This window comes from Lissotriton vulgaris, chromosome 12, assembly GCF_964263255.1.
Source record: "Lissotriton vulgaris chromosome 12, aLisVul1.2, whole genome shotgun sequence".
In the NCBI taxonomy this organism is placed as follows: domain Eukaryota; kingdom Metazoa; phylum Chordata; class Amphibia; order Caudata; family Salamandridae; genus Lissotriton; species Lissotriton vulgaris.
The window spans coordinates 387,243,083-387,262,713 of NC_141700.1; positions in this window are offsets into that span (position 1 = coordinate 387,243,083).

A 19,631-nucleotide genomic window follows, 5' to 3' on the forward strand; every position below is an offset into this window, starting at 1 on the left:
CAAAATTGTAGGGACTGGTAGCCCGATGTGCCTTTGCTATGTCTCAAGATATGTGCTCCAGTGGATTTTGAGTAATTAAGGTTCAAAAAAATATATATATCTATAGCCGCGCTCCGGTACGCGCACCGGTACGCGCACCGGGCGCTTACCGCGACTTGCGCGCAGAAAGCTGATTGGCTCTGGGATGTCTGTAAACATTCTAAACAGTCCGGAGCGGCCGCCATCTTGTGTCTCGGTAGGATCGAGACACGAGAGGTGGCCAAAACAAAGAGGGAAATGACCATAAGGGGGCAGAGTAGACCCCCCTTGACCCTCTAGGTTTGATGTGGGGGCCATAAAAGGGCCCCGCGGAGCAAAAATAAAATAAAAAAAAAATTTGATTTTCGCGGGGTGAGCGCCCGGTACGCGCACCGGTACGCGCACCGGTAAGCGTACCGGGGAGTGTACCATGGGGAAAAAGAATGACAGTTTTAAAAGTAGCTGTTTAAAAAAAAAAATGTTTTGTTGTTTTTTTTTATACATACACATACATATATATATAAATGCATATCATATATGTGTATATGTGTGCGTGTAGAGAGAGGTAGAGAGGTAGAGGTGTAGAGGTAGAGAGGTAGAGAGGTAGCGGTAGAGAGGTAGAGATTAGTAGAGAGAGAAGAAGAGAGAGGTAGAGAGGTAGAGAGTAGAGAGTGAGTAATAGAGAGTAGAGAGTGAGTAGTAGAGAGTAGTAGAGAGCAGTAGAGAGAGTAGCAGAGAGTGAGTAGTAGAGAGTAGTAGAGTGAATAGTAGAGTGAGTAGTAGAGAGTAGTAGAGAGTGAGTAGTAGAGAGTGAGTAGTAGACAGTAGTAGAGAGTAAGTAGTAGAGTGAGTAGTAGAGAGCAGTAGAAAGTGAGTAGTAGAGAGTAGTAAAGAGTGAGTAGTAGAGAGTGAGTAGTAGAGAGTGAGTAGTAGAGAGTAGTAGAGAATGAGTAGCAGAGAGAATAGTAGTGAGTAGTAGAGAGTGAGTAGTAGAGTGAGTAGTAGAGACTAGTAGAGAGAGAGTAGTAGAGAGTGAGTAGTAGACAGTAGTAGAGAGTGAGAAGTAGAGAGTGAGTAGTAGAGAGTAGTAGTGAGTAGTAAAGAGTGAGTAGTAGAGAGAGTAGTAGAGAGTGAGTAGTAGAGAGTAGTAGATAGTGAGTAGTAGGGAGTAGTGAGTAGCGAGTAGTAGGGAGTGAGTAGTAGAGAGAGAGTAGTAGAGTAGTAGAGAATGAGTAGTAGACAGTGAGTATTTGAGAGTAGTGGAGTAGGAGAGAGTAAGTAGTAGAGAGTAGTGGAGAATATTCCAAAGTTTGGCACAGCACCACTTTCACAATGAGTCCAAACAAATCATATCACTTAGAGTCCTTATTGAAGCGCTGAATCTTGGTGTATATTCAAATGCTTTTATTTTCCTTAAGTTTATGTACCACAGCCAGCCGAAAGGTTTCGTTCTGTACAACAGAACTTCTTCAGGGCGTTCTTATTTCCTTCAAGTTATGTCGGTATCCAGTTGTCATATAACTAGATATTTCTTCCAAATGTTAGACGAGACATAAGTATATTCTTATTCAAAGTGACTAGGTATCAATTTTACCCACACAATTCGGGCAGACTTGAGTAATTTATAGCATCCTCAAAGTCAGTCTTTCAAAAATTCCAAAGTATAGGACATGATAATCCAAATCCAAATGTTTCTCAAGAAAAGTAATTTACAATCGTTCGGAATATCGGTGTTTGGGCAGATATGATCCAGGGACCCCCAGTATGCAAGGGGAATTAGTCCCCCCTCTACAAACGCGCCAGTGGCCTGCATTGCAGAGAGGTGTAACAAGGGTGTGGCCTCATTACACTTCTCTGCAATGCAGCTCCCTCGCGCATACTGGAGGCTCCTGGTGGACCAGTTGACCCCAGGGACCCCCAGTATGCAAGGGGAATTAGTTCCCCCTCTGCAAACGCGGCAGTGGGCTGCGTTGCAGAGAGGTGTAACAAGGGGCATAGTCTCATTACACCTCTGCAATGCAGCCCCTGGCGCATACTGGAGGTTCCAGGTGGGCTAATTGGCCCCCAGGGGCCCCCAGTATGCAAGGGGAATTAGTTCCCCCTCTTCAAACATGCACGGGGGCTGCGTTGCAGAGAGGTGTAAAAAGGGTTGTGGCTTCATTACACCTCTCTGCAATGCAGTCCCCTGGCGCATACTGGAGATTCCTGGTGGGCTTTCAGGTCTTATATAGTTAGGAATTAGCATTAAAAAAACCTTTGAAATTCACTGAAAAAACCATAGGTTTCACACCAGTTATAGTTAGGAATTAGCATTTAAAAAACCTTTGAAATTTACTGAAAAAACCATAGGTTTCACACCAGTTATAGTTAGGAATTAGCATTTAAAAAACCTATTAAATTCACTGACAAAACCATAGATTTCACACCATTTATAGTTAGCTGGAAATTTTACTGACATAAAACCATTGAAATTCCCACGTTATAGTTAGTTGGACTCACTATAACTTGCGCGCCTGTAATGCACTGCTGATGACGTCACATATTACATCACTCATGACATGGTCAGTGACATCACTCATGACATCACTGATGACACCATCCTTGTGACAGAGTGACAGACCTAATTTCAGTGTAATGTAACGCTTGAAACACATATTCAAAAATAGAAACAAACATTTTCAAAAAAATGGAGATACCCAAACCAGTAACAACAACCAATTCAGTAATTCCACCATCTATATACACATCCACTCATTCACCAACAGTTCTATATAGTCACTCATATATATACTCACTCATCATATGTAGTGATACACCTATACATCCTGTTACACATCAGCAGTCATCCAAAAGTTACTCACACACATACTCACACATGCAAATAAACTATTGAACATCCATTTATTTGCATATACATTTATACACACACTACCACCTTACTTCTAAGGAAACTTACCCATACTTACTCTCTTAAACAATCACTTATAGAAACACATACTTATTTAAACAGGAACTCCTACAATCTCTCACTATATATACTATACTCACTTATATACATCAATACTCACATATACTAGATTAAAACATATGTCGTTACTAATGAAGACACTAGTGAGACAGTCATTCACTCACTAACACACACATATACACACTCATCCACCCATACAGTCCTGCACATATGCTGTCTTCAAAACACATACAAACAGTGAGTCAGTCACCAACCCCTGCAGCCACTTATACACAAAGAGAAACACTGATACAAACATTTAAATATTTAAACAATACTCGCTAATATATGTATTCACTAAGATACACGTAATAAGCCAGTTACCCAACCAATTTTTTTTAAAAAAAACATCCATTTACACACTTATTTAAACATTTATTCTTCCATCGACCTTTACAAATACATATATAAAACAAATTTATTTTTCAGAAAGACACACATTCACTGGATGGTGTCATCAGTGATGTCATGAGTGATGTCACTGACCATGTCATGAGTGATGTAATATGTGACGTCATCAGCAGTGCATTACAGGCGCGCAAGTTATAGTGAGTCCAACTAACTATAACGTGGGAATTTCAATGGTTTTATGTCAGTAAAATTTCCAGCTAACTATAAATGGTGTGAAATCTATGGTTTTGTCAGTGAATTTAATAGGTTTTTTAAATGCTAATTCCTAACTATAACTGGTGTGAAACCTATGGTTTTTTCAGTGAATATATATATATATATATATATATATATATATATATATATATATATATATATATATATATAACTTAGACCACAAATAAAGCCAACACTAATACATATACAAACTTCAAAATTCATGACAACAAAACATATTAGTCACAAAACCAACAAAAAACCATCTACATATAACATTTAAAATAAAGTTAATCAGGCTTTTGTTGGAGCTTCAATGCAGGGAGGCCCCACTAAAGAGGGTAACCTGGCACAATGCTTCCCAGATAGCCAGTCATGTATAGGGAGAACAAGTTTATTTCACGTTTATTCGGACCGTTGGTCCACAAACAATACATGTCGCTAAAAAATTCATCCAACAAGTTAAGCAAAACATTTAATTAACACACATAAAACCTCCTAAAACATATTTGATCTAAAAGCCCACAATTATCTGATCTAAAAATAGCTATTTGTTAAAACTCGTTAAAAAGATATAAAACTGCCTTCACTTTTTGCATATATTTCCCCATAGCCACAGCAATATCTAAGTGAGCCATTTCTGTCATCAGTATCACAGCCTGGGTCCTAGTTTTAATCTCATGTTTCATAAAAATTGGTTTTAAAAATGTAATACGTAAATCCAAAAACTTCAGACAATCAAACAAGATGTGCAGCATATCGCATTTTGACCCCAAAGAGCAAATGCAGCTTCCCTCCTCATTGATCATACCTCGCTTTACAGAGTTGTTCATATAACAAGGGTTTACCCCAATTCTTACCCTCAGAACCTCATTTCGTAATTTGCGGTCCGGTAACTTATCAGTGTAGGGGAAGCATTGACCATTATTCCATGCATCGATCATAAAACAGATCGAAGATTTACTTGCTAGATAGAATTTGTCCTGTGCATGCGATGCTTCCTTCCCCGTCGACCTAACTAACTTTTTATCAATATTAGCCACGGAGACAGTAGAGCATACATTAACGCTCGTCTTCTTGCATAATTTTGTTATTATCCCCCTGGTCTCTCTTGCCCATTTTAGTTCACTGTCCTGAATTTCATTGTTGCACCATTGCCAGTCAGTTTCAAATCTGATCTGTATAACTGGAGTCATGATGTAAAGAAGAAAGGAGTGCAAAAAGTATAATACAAATTGAAAATCACAGTTGCTTAATTATCGAGTATAATTAATATCTATACAGATTTGCAGAGTATTCAATAATAAAATGTATTCTTATATTCCCAGTTGTTGATGTTCATAATAACATATAGTTTGAGCCATAGCTGCACTCCCTTTGATTGGTAAGTTTAATTGTTCCTCCACAATGTAAACGTACAGCGGCGTTACCAAATCATGCACAAGCAGATGATATCTGTGCCATATAAGAGTAATCCAACTCTAGATGAGGTAAACGTAGCTACCCCAAGATGATACCTATGAGAATCAAGGTATTGTTCTAGTATTCTTCATTATATGTATCATATTGAGGCTTACTAGTCATTGGTTTCCTATATGTGAATCATACCTTGCCAAACAGACCCCCAGTCAATCTATCAGTTGATATTATATGTCGCCTATAAGCCAAATACCAAAACACTTCCAACATAGTTATATTGAATGTCTCCATTGTGTCTGATCCACATTCAGCTGTCCGAGGACCTCAAATTGGTAAATTCTTACAAAGTGAAAATAGTCATGCCATCCATATGCACCTAAAAAAGGTCCAAGTATAGTAAATCAGAGAATGCAATCCTCATACATTTCTCGGTATAGTGAGGCCATATCAATCCTGCATTCAGATCTTGTTTATTTTTCACAAAATGTCATAGTTTATGATGTGCTAGTCAATATTGCCTCTATGGTGACAAATCAGCAGAGCTGTTTTGAACATGATCCTTTTTTTGACAGGTAACCAGTGTAGGCTATTCAAATGGATCATCATTGACACTCGTCTAGGTAGATGGAGTACCAGGCAAGCTGCTGCATTTTGGACAGCTTGCAATTTCTACAGCAGGTATAATGGAAGTCCTGATTATAGAAGCATTGGCATCATCTAATCTGGAAACTACCAGGGTGAGGAGAACAGTAGTCCTAGCAGGTTGGGTAAGGAATTGTATGAATTATTTTGGCATGCCCCTCCAACAAAAACACGTGCCAACAACCGTGTTTATTTGGGTTTCAAGGAACAGTTGTTTCACAGTTTTAACACTGAAGTTCTTTACAACTTCAACTTGGGCATTAGGTGGAGTAGTCTCATCTGGCCAATGCACTTATACATTTAGAGTAAAATTATGACCGAAGCTGAGAACCTCATCTTATCAGGGTTACATTTGAGCTGGTTAAAACCCATTCAATGGAGGAAAAGTGTACTTCTGATCGGCATCATTTGTACTGGGACTCCATTGCTTTTTCAATGCCATGTCGTGTCAAACACTTCCACACGACCCACCTGGTCGTTTTTGCTGATGCCTGAGGAAAATTCTAAGTGACACGACAAAAACCATCTTGCAGCCTGCATTTATGCCCAGGAACTGTCACACGCCCAACCCCCCTGTTCTTTGCAATTCAACAGAAAGCCATGAGACACCCACGCCCTGTGTAAACAAGCTTGTTTTTCATCTCCTGCTCCCAGCCTGGTAAACATCCTTGACACCGTGATCAGGTTATCTGGACAATGGTCTGACTGTTGGGCCCTGATATGGTTGATTAAACAATGACTTGAAAGACCGGGCTTTGATCAAGGCAATTGAACAATGACCTGAAAAGACTAAGCCTTGATCAAAGCCGAATGAACAATGATTTGTGTACCAAGCCTTGACCAGGTCACCATCTACAAACGTCGTCTGGATCTGGTTATCAACTGCAAACACTGCCCTGATTAAACAATGAACTAATAGCCAACAGACTGGGATTAAAAAGTATAAAAGGCTTGTAAGCTACAGAGTGAAGTAGCAGCCTCCTCTGTCTTGTCTCTGACTAGCTTGGGACTCTGTTCCATAGCCCGGGCTATTGAAATAAATCTGGGTTCCTCCTGCAGACGAAGGCTCCTGTGTCTCCTTTTACTAAGTATGGGAGGCATGGAAGACTAGGGCGGTTCCCCCGCCGCCGAGACCCAGTAAGTGAGTTTATCACGGTTCCTCAAATGGCGCCTGAACAGGGACTGCACAAGCATGAAGGTCAGGCCCGGTGGATGTGAGGAGGTGACTACGATGGAGGCGCCCTACCCGAGGGATCCTTGTATTCCGGTAGACCGAACAACTCGCCCGCTGTCCCTCCCCACCCGGTCTAGGCCACAGGACCGCGTCCTCGCTGGAGTCCCCTAGCAAATCATTTCTGGAACAGGACACAGACCTACGTCTGCAGAAGAGAACTACCCCTGTAAGGTAAGGGTGGACTGATCATCCACCAAGTCTATATGATTCTGTTATTGAACTTCGCAAAAGCCAAGTTGTTAATGACTTTTTCCAAAGCCAAGGAAGAGAGGTGAAGTTTTAAAAACCTGCTGGTGTCTGTTCTGTATGATTCTGCTGTGATTGACTTTTGCAAAAGCCAAGCAAGCGAGGTGAGTTTTAGAAACCTGCTGGGGTCCGTTATCTATTTTTAGGCATGCCAGTTAGTAGTAAGTTCAAGAAATTATGTTGTTGTATGTGTACGCAGGACTCCCAGCTGGAGGTGGCCTGTCTGCTTCCTCCAGAAGGGACCCCTGGCCATACGACTTATGTTAAACATGGCCCTTCTGCCATAATGTTTTCTTCATTTTGGGTAAAGTATACCAAACCAAGTAACGCGGAATTACAGTGGCCACTTTATGGCTCCTTTAATTCCCAAGTTCTCGCCAACTTACAGGAACAATTAATGAAAAGAAAAACGCACCCGTCTATGTTTGAATCTGTCTGATTTTGGAGGAAAGAGATAGAGCAGAGAGCTAGAAAGCAGAAGGCCCAAGAAAGGAAACAGGAACGTCTGTCAATGGCCGACCACGCTAGAGAAAATTTACAAAATCAAATGACAAAATCGGTAGAAATACCCGATAGGGAGCATGGGGCTCGGGTAGAAAAATGTTATCCAGCTCGTGAGGAGAAAGGGCCACATGGAAGGTGGAGAAGAAGGTGATTCCTTGCTTGATACCATGCGTGAAAGCCCTCATGCAGATGCCCCAATGTACCCTGCCCTGAGGCCTCCCACCCCGCATGTCCCCCCGCCACCGCCCACTCCTGCCCCCACTGCCCCTCCTACTGTTCTCCCTGTCACACCGACACTCCTGACTTTGCCTATGACACCGACCACACCCGTTAACCCTGTCCTCACTGTAGGAATGACAACAAGTCTCCATCCGCCCAACCCCTGCGGCTTTACCCCTACCCGCCCTTTTCCAACTTCCCCTTGGTCTACAGTTAAGCAAGATTTACATAAATTGTTGAATTTCCCCCGACTGGTCTCCTTGCGCTCTGCAGTCAGCTTTTCGTCCCTTTGAGAAAATGACCTACAGAGGCAACAGTGTGAATGTTGGATAAATAACGGGAATATTTATACCTTTAAAGAAATATGGTCCACCTTTTCTCAGTGGACGATTATGGAGCAGACCACCTGGGCTGAATACATGTGTACTTTGGTCATGCAAAAATTTGAGAATGCGCTTATGCAGATACCCACTGGATTAATGGACCTTAGGTCGCAAATAAAAAGAGGCGAAGTTCAGGGAGAGGGGATGTTTGGCGCTATGTCTGTTTTAATGGCTTACCGTAATATGACCGCTTTTTCCAACACCCCTCTAGAAACAGCTTTGCCAATGAGAGAGGCGGTCCCTGTCTTTGTTAACGCACTTACCGATGCCCAAAATAATGGCTGAGGGGCTGTTAAAGCACACTGGCGCAGGCTTTGGGTTCATGTTCCTTGGAAAAGGTCAGAAGTAATGCAGTTAAAAGGACAATTACCAGATCCTCTGAAGAATCCGGCTGCCTTTTACAGAGAATTAGGTCAGATTATATCTGCAGGTACTCTCGTTCTTGAGGATAGAGATTTACTTTTTGGTACGGTTGTTCCCACTGAAATTTGGGACAAGATTCAACATACTGACCACGAAGTTGAGGTTCCGTGACGATCGTAAGTGGTGTTTTTGACTCGCACGAATATGGTCGAGTCTGGTATCTATGAACCGCAAATGACGAGGTTAGTGGGTGTACGCGTTTTCGCTGTGCTAGCCTAAACCGTTTGTTTGTTTCGTGGGTTTCTCCATCCGAGCCCACGGGTTCCATCTTAGATGCGGCATCCATTTTGTCTCTTGCCCTCAAGTAGCCAGCGAACGGTCGCTGTCCGCTTCACAACCCTGGGATTCCCAAAATCTCGCGGAAGACACGTTTCCTTTGAAAGTGTCTTTAGGATGAGGGGAATGGCACTGTAAGGCAGATGGCCCCGCTCGAGGCTCATCTTGCCGTGCCGGTCTATTGTCTTAGGGGTGCATTCATTAAGCACGTCCCCTTTGATGCCTGCAGCTCGTGTTTCCCGATACCACCCCTTTTACACCCTTTCCGATCTCCCCACTGTTTCTGTCTTCCTCTGCACCTGTTTCTGTCCCTTCCTCGATTTGTTTACTACTGATTGGAATGTACTAATGGTGGGAAGATGGGCTTTTACAGTTGGGAACTACCAAACGTTTCTGTACTTATGTTCCGGGCCTTGAATACATGAAAGCAACTCCTTATGGTCTTTACGATGGGAACCGAGTTATAAACCTTTGTGTACTGTGTTATCTTATGCATGAAAACTGTATAAAAGGAGCGATCCACAGAGGCAAGTCAAATCAGACTCCTCGAACCTACATGTGTTGTACTTCCTGTGACTTCTGTGTTCCCTGCAGTAATAAACCTCGAATCTTTGACGCCGAAGGAAGTGTCCCGTGTCTCTGTCATTTGTACGCCGGAACAGGTTACCCACGAAGGTTTTAGGTGTTATCCCTGGCACCGCTGGGTCTTAGAAAAACCCAGTCCTTCAGTTGGCGCCCAACGTGGGGCTGCATCAGTGGTACCGGTCCAAAGCCCGACGATCGTGAGGAACTTCGTGTGAAATCTCCGAGGGAAGGTGCACCCCGCTTCATCGATCCTGTTGTCGAAACAAGTGGCCCGACGACTTTTCCCGCGAAGATCCCCGCCTCCTGACGGCTGCGACGGACTGCTGCCCTGACTGTAGACCTGTTTTGGCGCCTGGCGTAGACCTTGGTATAGCGAGACGATTGACGGGCCTTCCTGGTGACGCCATCGATCTTTGAGTTAAGTATTTGTGGGTCGCTCCCATAGTCCTTAGTTGTGGGTGCTTAGTTGTTGCATGGTTCCATTGCATTTGTGGTTCTTGGTACTTTGTTCTTTGTTGTGATATTTGACGTCTGCAGTCGCCAAAAACCGAGGGTTTTGCTCTTTGTAGGGATATTGTGATCCTATAACCCTTAACGTTTGTGAAACTCGGTTAGTGAGCACGATGCCTGGCCGTAGTACTTTGTTTAGCTGCTTTAGAAGTTGTGGTGCGGATTCCCGACTGGAGGACTCGTGTCCGATACCTCCGGTAAGTATGGATTAGGTCCGATTACATTCAATGAGTGTTGGGTTCGATACACTAAGAAAGACGGTGTCGTTGTCGTTAGTTGGCCACCTCATGGTAGTTTCGATACTCCGATTTTAGATAACCTTGAAGCTAAATTATTTCAAAGAAAAGCAAGGCCGGCCATGTTTGATTCCTTTCGGTTGTGGCGTAAAGAAGCCAAGCAGAGAGAAATCAAACAGATCAAACGTAATAAGAGAGAAGGGATTGTTACTACGGTAAGAAACGCAGAGCAGTTCCAGCGAGATAAGGAGGAAAAGGAAAAGGAAGTTTTCGATAGATTGCAGCGCATGACTGTCGATAAGTGTTACCCTGTTTTACCGACGGGTACGGATAAGAAGGAGGAAGTTACAGAGGACCCCTTAATGTCCTATCTTATGAAGTCACCACCTCCGTATGTACAGGGTACCGCAGTTCCTGTGGTTCCCCCTGTCCCTCTTCCTCCACCTGCTCCTGCTCCTGTTCCTGTTCCCCAACCTGTACCCGTTCCTCAACCTGTTCCTGCTCCCTTGCCTGCTCCCGTCCCTACCGCTCCTCCGCTTGCACTTCCTCATACTCCTGCTCCCGCTGCCTCTACTGTTCTGATTACTCCTGCTGTCCCTTCTGTTCCCGACACCTCTCTTGTTACTCCGGTGTGTTACTCTACTACCCCATCTGCTCGACGTCGAGTTCCTTCTGTTGCTGCTAACTTTGTCGATTCTCTTGGACCGGTTCTTGAGTCCGCTGGTTCTGAAGGTCCCCAAGGACGAAGTCAGCTTCCCGGTAGTAGGGAACGTGACTCACTATATAATATGGCGATGGGTTGGATTATGTACCCTCTTAGGAATCCTCCACGTATAGTACTTGACACGTTTTCTCAATTCAACATACCGACACAGAGGTTCGTGTTTGAGGAAATGTGCAAGCTTTTACGTGATCAAATATCGGCTGATGCATCTGATGATGTATTGACTGCATTATCTAATCTTCAGCTTCAGTTTGCGAGTGGAATGATAGTGGGTAGCAATGTTCGACGTGCTGTCGAGCAGTTGCTGTCTTTTTGTCCTTCTATAATGCCTCGAGCATTGTTTGTAGAAGACATTGAGGGACCGCCAGCAGCGCCTGGTCAGTATCCCATGCGCGAAGTTCCACCAGTGTGGATGCCAGGTAATCCTGGTGGTAATCCTGCGGTCTTGCCGCACTTTCAGAAAGTATGGATACATCTTCCGTGGAAGCGGTCAGAAGTTTTACAGGTGAAGCAATCTTTGCCTGACCCTCGCAAAAATCCTGCAGGGTACTATAAAGAATTGTCGCAGCTAGTGGACGCTACGATAATGAACCTTGCTGACATCGATATGTTGTTCGGTAACGTAGTTCCGCAACCGGTTTGGGCGAAAATTCGTCAAGAAAATCATGTGGCAGAATTAGGCGGTGACTGGGCTGCACTTCTTGCGGTGGATGCCTTGCAAGTTGGTGGGGCTAAACCCGAACAGTTGATTGCTAATCTCCCTCAGAGAATAATCACTCTTATGAAGACGCTTATGCCAGCTATGAGAGTGAATTGGGACAAATTGTCCGCTTGCAAACAGAAGAAGGAAGAGAGTGTCTCCGATTTCTTTACGAGATTTGAGGAGGCATTCATCGATCATAGTGGTCAGGATATGGGTACTGAGGGAGGTCAGAGGTTGTTCGTGGACAAATTTGTGTCTAATTTGTTACCGGACTTAAGCAACAAATTAAGAAACTCTGAGAGTGCGTGGGCTGTTTCTACTTCTGCTCAAATATTGGCTACGGCCCAATATTATGAGAATAGAGAGAAAGAGGAAAATGATCGTGCCGATAAAAAGACAAAAGAGCTCAAAACTAAAGTGTTGTTGCAACAAGCGTATCCTCCACGTTCGAATCAGAATGATTCGCAACAGCGGAATCGATCGCAGTCGCAGTCGAATAGGTCACAATCCCGAAATGACTCCTCTTTTGAGAGATCCTCATTAGGGTACAATCAGTGTGCCTATTTTAGGAACGAGGGTCATCTGAAATTCGATTGTCCAGTCTTGCGTGATCGAAACAGTGGTAATTCATCTAGAGGAGGTCGTAGCGGCCCCCAACAAGCATCACGTGGTAGAGGTCGTGGTGTTCAAACTGATCGTTCCAATAATTCTTCCGATTCTAACAATTGTTTTGATCAGCGTGGATCATCACAAAGCAGATCTGCTCAGTACAATGTAGACGATTATTACGTCGATCACAACGCTGATGACGGTAATTACTAGGATAGCCATAGACAAGGAGAGGGAGTAGTATCAGTTCCGGTTGATCAGAGAGGGCCTTACGTCGCAGTTGCCACCTCGGGCGTCGTTGAGCCTTTTCTGTTGGACACTGGTGCAGCAAAAAGTTCCATCATGCATTCGAAACTCCCTGGCGCACCTTTGTCTGGCTTAACAAATGTTTCCGTTGGATTCTCTGGCGCCCCTGTTAGCAATCCGGTGTCGCGTCCTTTGCCCCTTACAATCGGGCCTCGTGAGCTGAAAGCTCCCTTGATTTTGACTACTGGTTGTGGTGAGAATCTTTTAGGCCTGGATTTGCTGAAACGTCTGTATGCGACTTTGTATTGCTCTCCTGCGGGGGTAAAGCTTACTTTGGGTGAGAAAGTTATCTCTCCTATGTACTTGTCTCTCGATAAGCTTCCACCGGAATTGAGTTCTCTTCCTGCATCTTTGTGGGCGACAGGTCCCAATGACGTGGGCCTGCTTGATATCTCCCCTTATGTTGTTCACTTGAAATCTAATGTGCGATTGCCACGTATTCCCCAGTATCGTATCTCCCTTGATGGTGAACGAGCGCTGTTAGCAATCATCTACGATTTGATCGAGAAAGATGTTATTGAGGAGACACGGGGAAACGTGTGCAATAGCCCTGTACTGCCCATTCTGAAGCGTACTGATCCATCTAAGTCTCCTGTTTATCGTTTTGTTATTGATTTACGGGAGGTGAATAAAATTGTGATTCCTCAGTTCCCTGTGGTGCCTGATATTACGGCTCTACTGACTCTGATTCCAGCTTCTGCATCTTGGCTCTCAGTGATCGATCTGAAGAATGCGTTCTTCAGCATTACGATTGCTGAGGAGAGTAGAGACCTTTTCGGCTTCTCTCTTGGTGGCCGCAGTTTTAGGTTTAAACGTGCTCCTCAGGGCTACTGTGAAAGTCCATCCATTTACAGTCAAGCCTTGAAAGGCCAACTTGATGCGTTTGTGTTGCTGCCGGTGCGGCCTTGATCCAATATGTCGATGACCTATTGGTGGCTGCAGATACTCAGGACATTTGCAAACTTGCAACGGCGTCGTTGTTGCAGCATCTCTGTGACTTACATCACAAGGTGTCACCTTCTAAACTGCAATATTGTTGTCAAGAAGTAACCTATCTAGGTCACTTATTGTCAAAGGAGGGAAGAAGGTTGACCCCAGAGAGAATTGCAGCAATCGCTCGAATGACTGTGCCAACAACTCAGAGAGATGTGCGTGCCTTCTTAGGTATCACGTCATATTGCAGGCAATGGATTCCAAATTTTTCACTGTTAGCGAAGCCATTGGTGGCTCTTACGTGCAAGGATGTTCCAACTCCTTTACCATGGACGGACGAATGTCAGAAAAGTTTTTCTGAACTGCGTGATGCGTTGTGTTCGGCTCCTGTGTTAGGGACTCCTGATTACAGTAAGCCGTTTACACTATACGTTCACGAGAGGGAAGGTTGTGCGTTGAGTGTTTTGACCCAACAATTCGGCGGTAAGCAGCGTCCATGTGCATATTTTTCCTCGACCTTGGACCCGGTAGCTAGAGCATTGCCGAGTTGTTTGAGAGCAACAGCAGCAGCTGCGGTGTCCATCCGACAATCTGCAGGATTGGTCATGGATAATATGCTTACGGTGATGGTTCCGCATGCAGTTGACACTCTTTTGAATCGTACGAAAACTCAACACCTGACGAGTGCAAGGCTGTCTGGATACGAGTTGACGCTTTTGGCAAGTCACATTCAGATAAAACGTTGCAATGTCCTGAACCCGGCGACTTTGTTTCCAATTAGTATGGAATCAGACGAAGTAGCACCTCATGACTGCTACTTACGAACGGAGGAAGAAACAAAAGGTCGTGTGGACCTGAAAAATACACCATTGGAAGATCCCGATGGGACCTTGTATGTGGATGGGTCGTGTTTTAAGTTGCCGAATGGCGACGTAACGACTGCGTATGCTGTGGTGACATTGAGTACTATTGTGGAAACTGCGAGATTGAATCAGAATTCTGCTCAGGCGGCAGAGCTGATTGCTTTGACTAGAGCGTGTGTGTTGTCGAAAGGGAAACGGGTGAATGTGTTTACCGACAGCCAATATGCTTTTGGCGTCGCACATAGTTTTGGGCGTTTGTGGAGAGAGAGAGGTTTTATGACGTCGCATGGCACGAAGATTCAGCATGGACAGCTTGTGAATGATCTTTTGGATGCACTTACACTGCCTGAGCAGGTGGCGATTGTTAAATGTAGTGCACACCGTAAGGTGACGGATGATGTTGGTCGTGGTAATGCGTTTGCGGATGAGACTGCTAAGGAGACTGCCCGGAACCTTAGCACTCGAATGTATGTGACGAGTTCGGTTAGGTGGCCTACAGAGACTGGTATGTGTGAGGACACTATCGAGAGTGTGAAAGCGATTCAGAACGAGGCCACTGAGATTGAAAAGACGAAGTGGAAAGAGAGTACGGGAAAGTTGGATGCGAATGGCTGCTGGATCGATTTGTCGGAACATAAGAGGTGGATGTTGCCGGATGCGTATGTGCTAGCTGTCGTGACAATGGCGCACGGCTTAGCACATATTAGTGCGAAAGGTATATGCAAGTTGTTGTCCCCTGTATGGAAGAATGACGGTATTACTAAATGTGCTGAGAGATTGGTCAAGAATTGCATGATATGTATGATGTACAACCCTGGTAAAGGAACCCCTACACCTCCTGGCCATTTTGCTCCCCCTTCATGTCCCTTTGAGGTAATTCAGCTAGACTTCATCCATATGGAGCGATGCAATAACCTGAAATACGTTTTAGTTGTGGTTTGCGCATTCTCCCGATGGATCGAAGCCTACCCTCTCAAAGATAACACTGCTTTGTCCACTGCGAAAATCCTACTGAAGGAATACTTTCCTCGGTATGGAATGCCACGGATTGTATAGTCTGATAACGGAAATGAGTTTGTGGGGAGTGTGATGAAGAGCGTGTGTAAGGGCCTTGGAATTACTCAAAAATTCCATAGCGCCAATCATCCCCAGTCAGCAGGTTTGGTTGAAGGGTATAATGCACCCTTAAATTGAAGTTAGCGAAGATTCAGGCTACGACTGGTCTTTCGTGGCCTGACGCTTTGCCTCTAGCTCTTCTGTCAACTAGGGCGACTGTACACTCCCGAGTAGGGCTCAGTCCCTACAAAATAGTGTTCGGCCGTCCTGCAAATGTTTGGGGGGTCCCTAGACCGAGTGTGTATTCTGATCTTGAGTACCCAATGTTGATCGATTATCTGCATGATCTGACTGCTAAACTGAGGTTAATTCACCAACAGGTCTTTGAAGCACTGCCGACGCAGACGGAGGGTCCAGGCCACCAGCTCCAGCCTGGAGACTGGGTGGTAACACGCAACTTTGGACGGAAACACAACCTTGAGCCCCGCTTTACTGGACCCTACCAAGTGCTCCTTGCCACGAGGACTGCTGTTCGTTTGGAAGGACGGAAAAACTGGGTGCACGCCACTCATACTAAAAAGGTACCTATACCTTTACCGGCAGACTCGTGGGTGAGGAAGGGCATTGCCTCGTCTGAAATAGAAACATTGCCGACCTTTGTCCCTTTTAGCGACGCTCAGCCTGTTGGTGAGCCCTCAGTGCAGCAGAACGACATTGTTGAACATTTGTCATCGCAAAGCTCAAGACCTGAACAATTGACTGATCACCAGAACTCTGTCCCATCATCAGATCCATTGTTTGACGAGCAGACACGTCCTGGGAGAAGCCGATATTTTCTCCGCTCCAACCCTAAAAGGACTAATGAAGATTGAATATTTGCTCTCTCCCCTGGACCTCCACGTTACCCCATTATCACTGACCAGTTGAACACACTCGTATAACTGTGATTTTTGTAATATTGTGAGTTTGTTTCCATATATGTGTTTTGCTTCCACAGCTAGAAGATTTTGTTTATATTTGTAAATAAAAAATACCTTATATCCGGGTGGACCGTAGGGCCGCGCGGGTACTTCCTTCTAGTTAGTAGGTCTTGACACTAGATCGAAGGCCGTCGGTTCCTGGGAACTCCTGGGGATTGACTACTGCTACACAGAACGAAGTGCGTCAAAAACGTTGCGGACGGTTTTAGAGGATGGTATTCTCTAAGCTGGTGGACTTGGAAAAAGCTCAACCCCAAAGATTTAAGTTGCACCAAATTACTCGTACAAAATGCTTCAATTTTCAGGTGTTCCTTCTGTTCTTAACTGTTTTTTCGCTATTGGTGGGTGGGGTGTATTACATGATACAGTTGTTCTTGCCTTCTGCCTCACCTACCCCTACTTCTGAACCTAAACCTACATCCACCGTTTCTCCTCATTCCTTCCACATCCTACCTCAACACGAGCAGGTCAGACGTGCGGAATTTATGAACAATTCCTTCGTTCAGCTCCTTCATCAGCATCAGTTGGTGGTGAACACTACCAATTGTTGGGTGTGTGGGTTAATGCCACATACCACCGATAAGGGAATTCCGTACTTGGTCCTTCCTTACAGTTCCCAGGGTTCAGCTCGAGCATTCCAAACAATGTTTCGAAGTGCACTAGATTCCTACCCCAATCGAGAGCCACGTCCTCCGCACTTTGGTCCCGGTCCGTACCACAAGCCTTTGGCCATAGCGATTGCTGATTTAGATAGGGATATCTATGAGCCGTCGCTCATCCCAGAGGAAGAGGTGCGAGCCTATAGGGATCTGAGTGGGGCTGAGTATAGTGCGCTCGTGGGTGAAAGACAGCTTAAAAGCTCGTCTTCAATATGGATCGTACCCCACCTTGGTAATTTCTGTCTAAAGGGTCGTGGCCGAAGCCCGAGAGCTCATCTTGGAGAGAGTGCTTGCTCCGAGACGTATGTCTTATCAATGCTCTCTTCCCCTGTGTTTCTGACTGCCAAGGGTACGTACTTTGTCTGTTATGATCGTGCATATACATGGTTGCCCCTTGACTTTGCGGGCACATGTTATATTGCAAACTTGTTGCCACCGACTTTTACAGTCGCCTCCGATTACCACAAGACCCGAATTGTGAGAGGCGTGATTAGCGAAGAGGACACTGCCGGTCAAGAGGCAGGAGACTTTTTCAAGGGTTTCTTTCCATTTTGGGGACCTATGGTCAATAGTAGGAACCTGAGACAGTTGACCCGAGTGGTGGAATCGATGGCTAATATCACTGCCAGTGCCCTTGGTAATATCACAGCAGAGCTTCAGGCGGATAGGCTTATGACGTTACAAAACCGTATGGTTTTAGACGTTGTCTTAGCGGATCGAGGTGGAGTATGTAAGGTGATCCATTCGAGCTGCTGTATTTTCATTCCAGACAACGCTCCGACTGTCTATCAAGCTATCTCGAAGTTGCATAAGATCTCTGAGTCCATACACGTGGACGTAGGGGATTGGACGCTACTTGGGTGGTTTTGGGGCCTAATGTCGACTTGGGGTTGGAAAATTCTGATGATCATCGGGGTTGTTGTAGCATTCCTGTTCAGGTGTTGCCTTTGTGTGCAGTGTGGTCCTGCCTTATGTGGCATCTGTGCTACGACGTGTATAAGACAGCCGCCTGTTACCAAAGGAACTCTGATGGATAGAATTATGTTACAGCAACATCTAGACGGTCTGATGAATATCGAGTATGATTCCGACTAGTGCTTGCCTACATGAGGGCAAAAGGAGCGTCTGAGGTTCCGTGACGATCGTAAGTGGTGTTTTTGACTCGCACGAATATGGTCGAGTCTGGTATCTATGAACCGCAAATGACGAGGTTAGTGGGTGTACGCGTTTTCGCTGTGCTAGCCTAAACCGTTCATTTGTTTCGTGGGTTTCTCCATCCGAGCCCACGGGTTCCATCTTAGATGCGGCATCCATTTTGTCTCTTGCCCTCAAGTAGCCAGCGAACGGTCGCTGTCCGCTTCACGACCCTGGGATTCCCAAAATCTTGCGGAAGACACGTTTCCTTTGAAAGTGTCTTTAGGATGAGGGGAATGGCACTGTAAGGCAGATGGCCCCGCTCGAGGCTCATCTTGCCGTGCCGGTCTATTCTCTTAGTGGTGCATTAATTAAGCACGTCCCCTTTGATGCCTGCAGCTCGTGTTTCCCGATACCACCCCTTTTACACCCTTTCTGATCTCCCCACTGTTTCTGTCTTCCTCTGCACCTGTTTCTGTCCCTTCCTCGATTTGTTTACTACTGATTGGAATGTACTAATGGTGGGAAGATGGGCTTTTACAGTTGGGAACTACCAAACGTTTCTGTACTTATGTTCCGGGCCTTGAATACATGAAAGCAACTCCTTATGGTCTTTACGATGGGAACCGAGTTATAAACCTTTGTGTACTGTGTTATCTTATGCATGAAAACTGTATAAAAGGAGCGATCCACAGAGGCAAATTGAATCAGACTCCTCGAACCTACACGTGTTGTACTTCCTGTGACTTCTGTGTTCCCTGCAGTAATAAACCTCAAATCTTTGACGCCGAAGGAAGTGTCCTGTGTCTCTGTCATTTGTACGCCGGAACAGGTTACCCACGAAGGTTTTAGGTGTTATCCCTGGCACCGCTGGGTCTTAGAAAAACCCAGTCCTTCAAAGTGGCATTGGGAAGTAAATGGGCTGACTGAGAGGCTATGGAAGAAGCAAGGGTAGGAGGGACTAAACCAAAAGCTGCCATCCTGACTTTGCCTGGTAAAGTAATGACGTTAATGAAAACACTTTTGCCGGAAACTGTCATTAACTGGGATAAAATAAACGCCTGTAGGCAGCGAAAAGATGAGAATGTGAATGACTTCTTTACCCGTTTTGAGACAGAATACAAGGGACATAGGGGTTTGGATCCCCGGACCCCAGGTTCTGGCCCAGCGTTTGTCGATAAGTTTTTCAGCAACCTGCTTCCTTAGATCTCCGCCAGGCTTAAGAAAGTTGAAAGTACGTGTTCTGCCAAAACTTTGGCTGGTATCTTCGCTATGGCACAATATCACAAGAATAGGGGGAATAAAGATAGAGACAGGGAAAGTAAGAAGGTTAGGGATCCTAAGTCTAGGGCACTT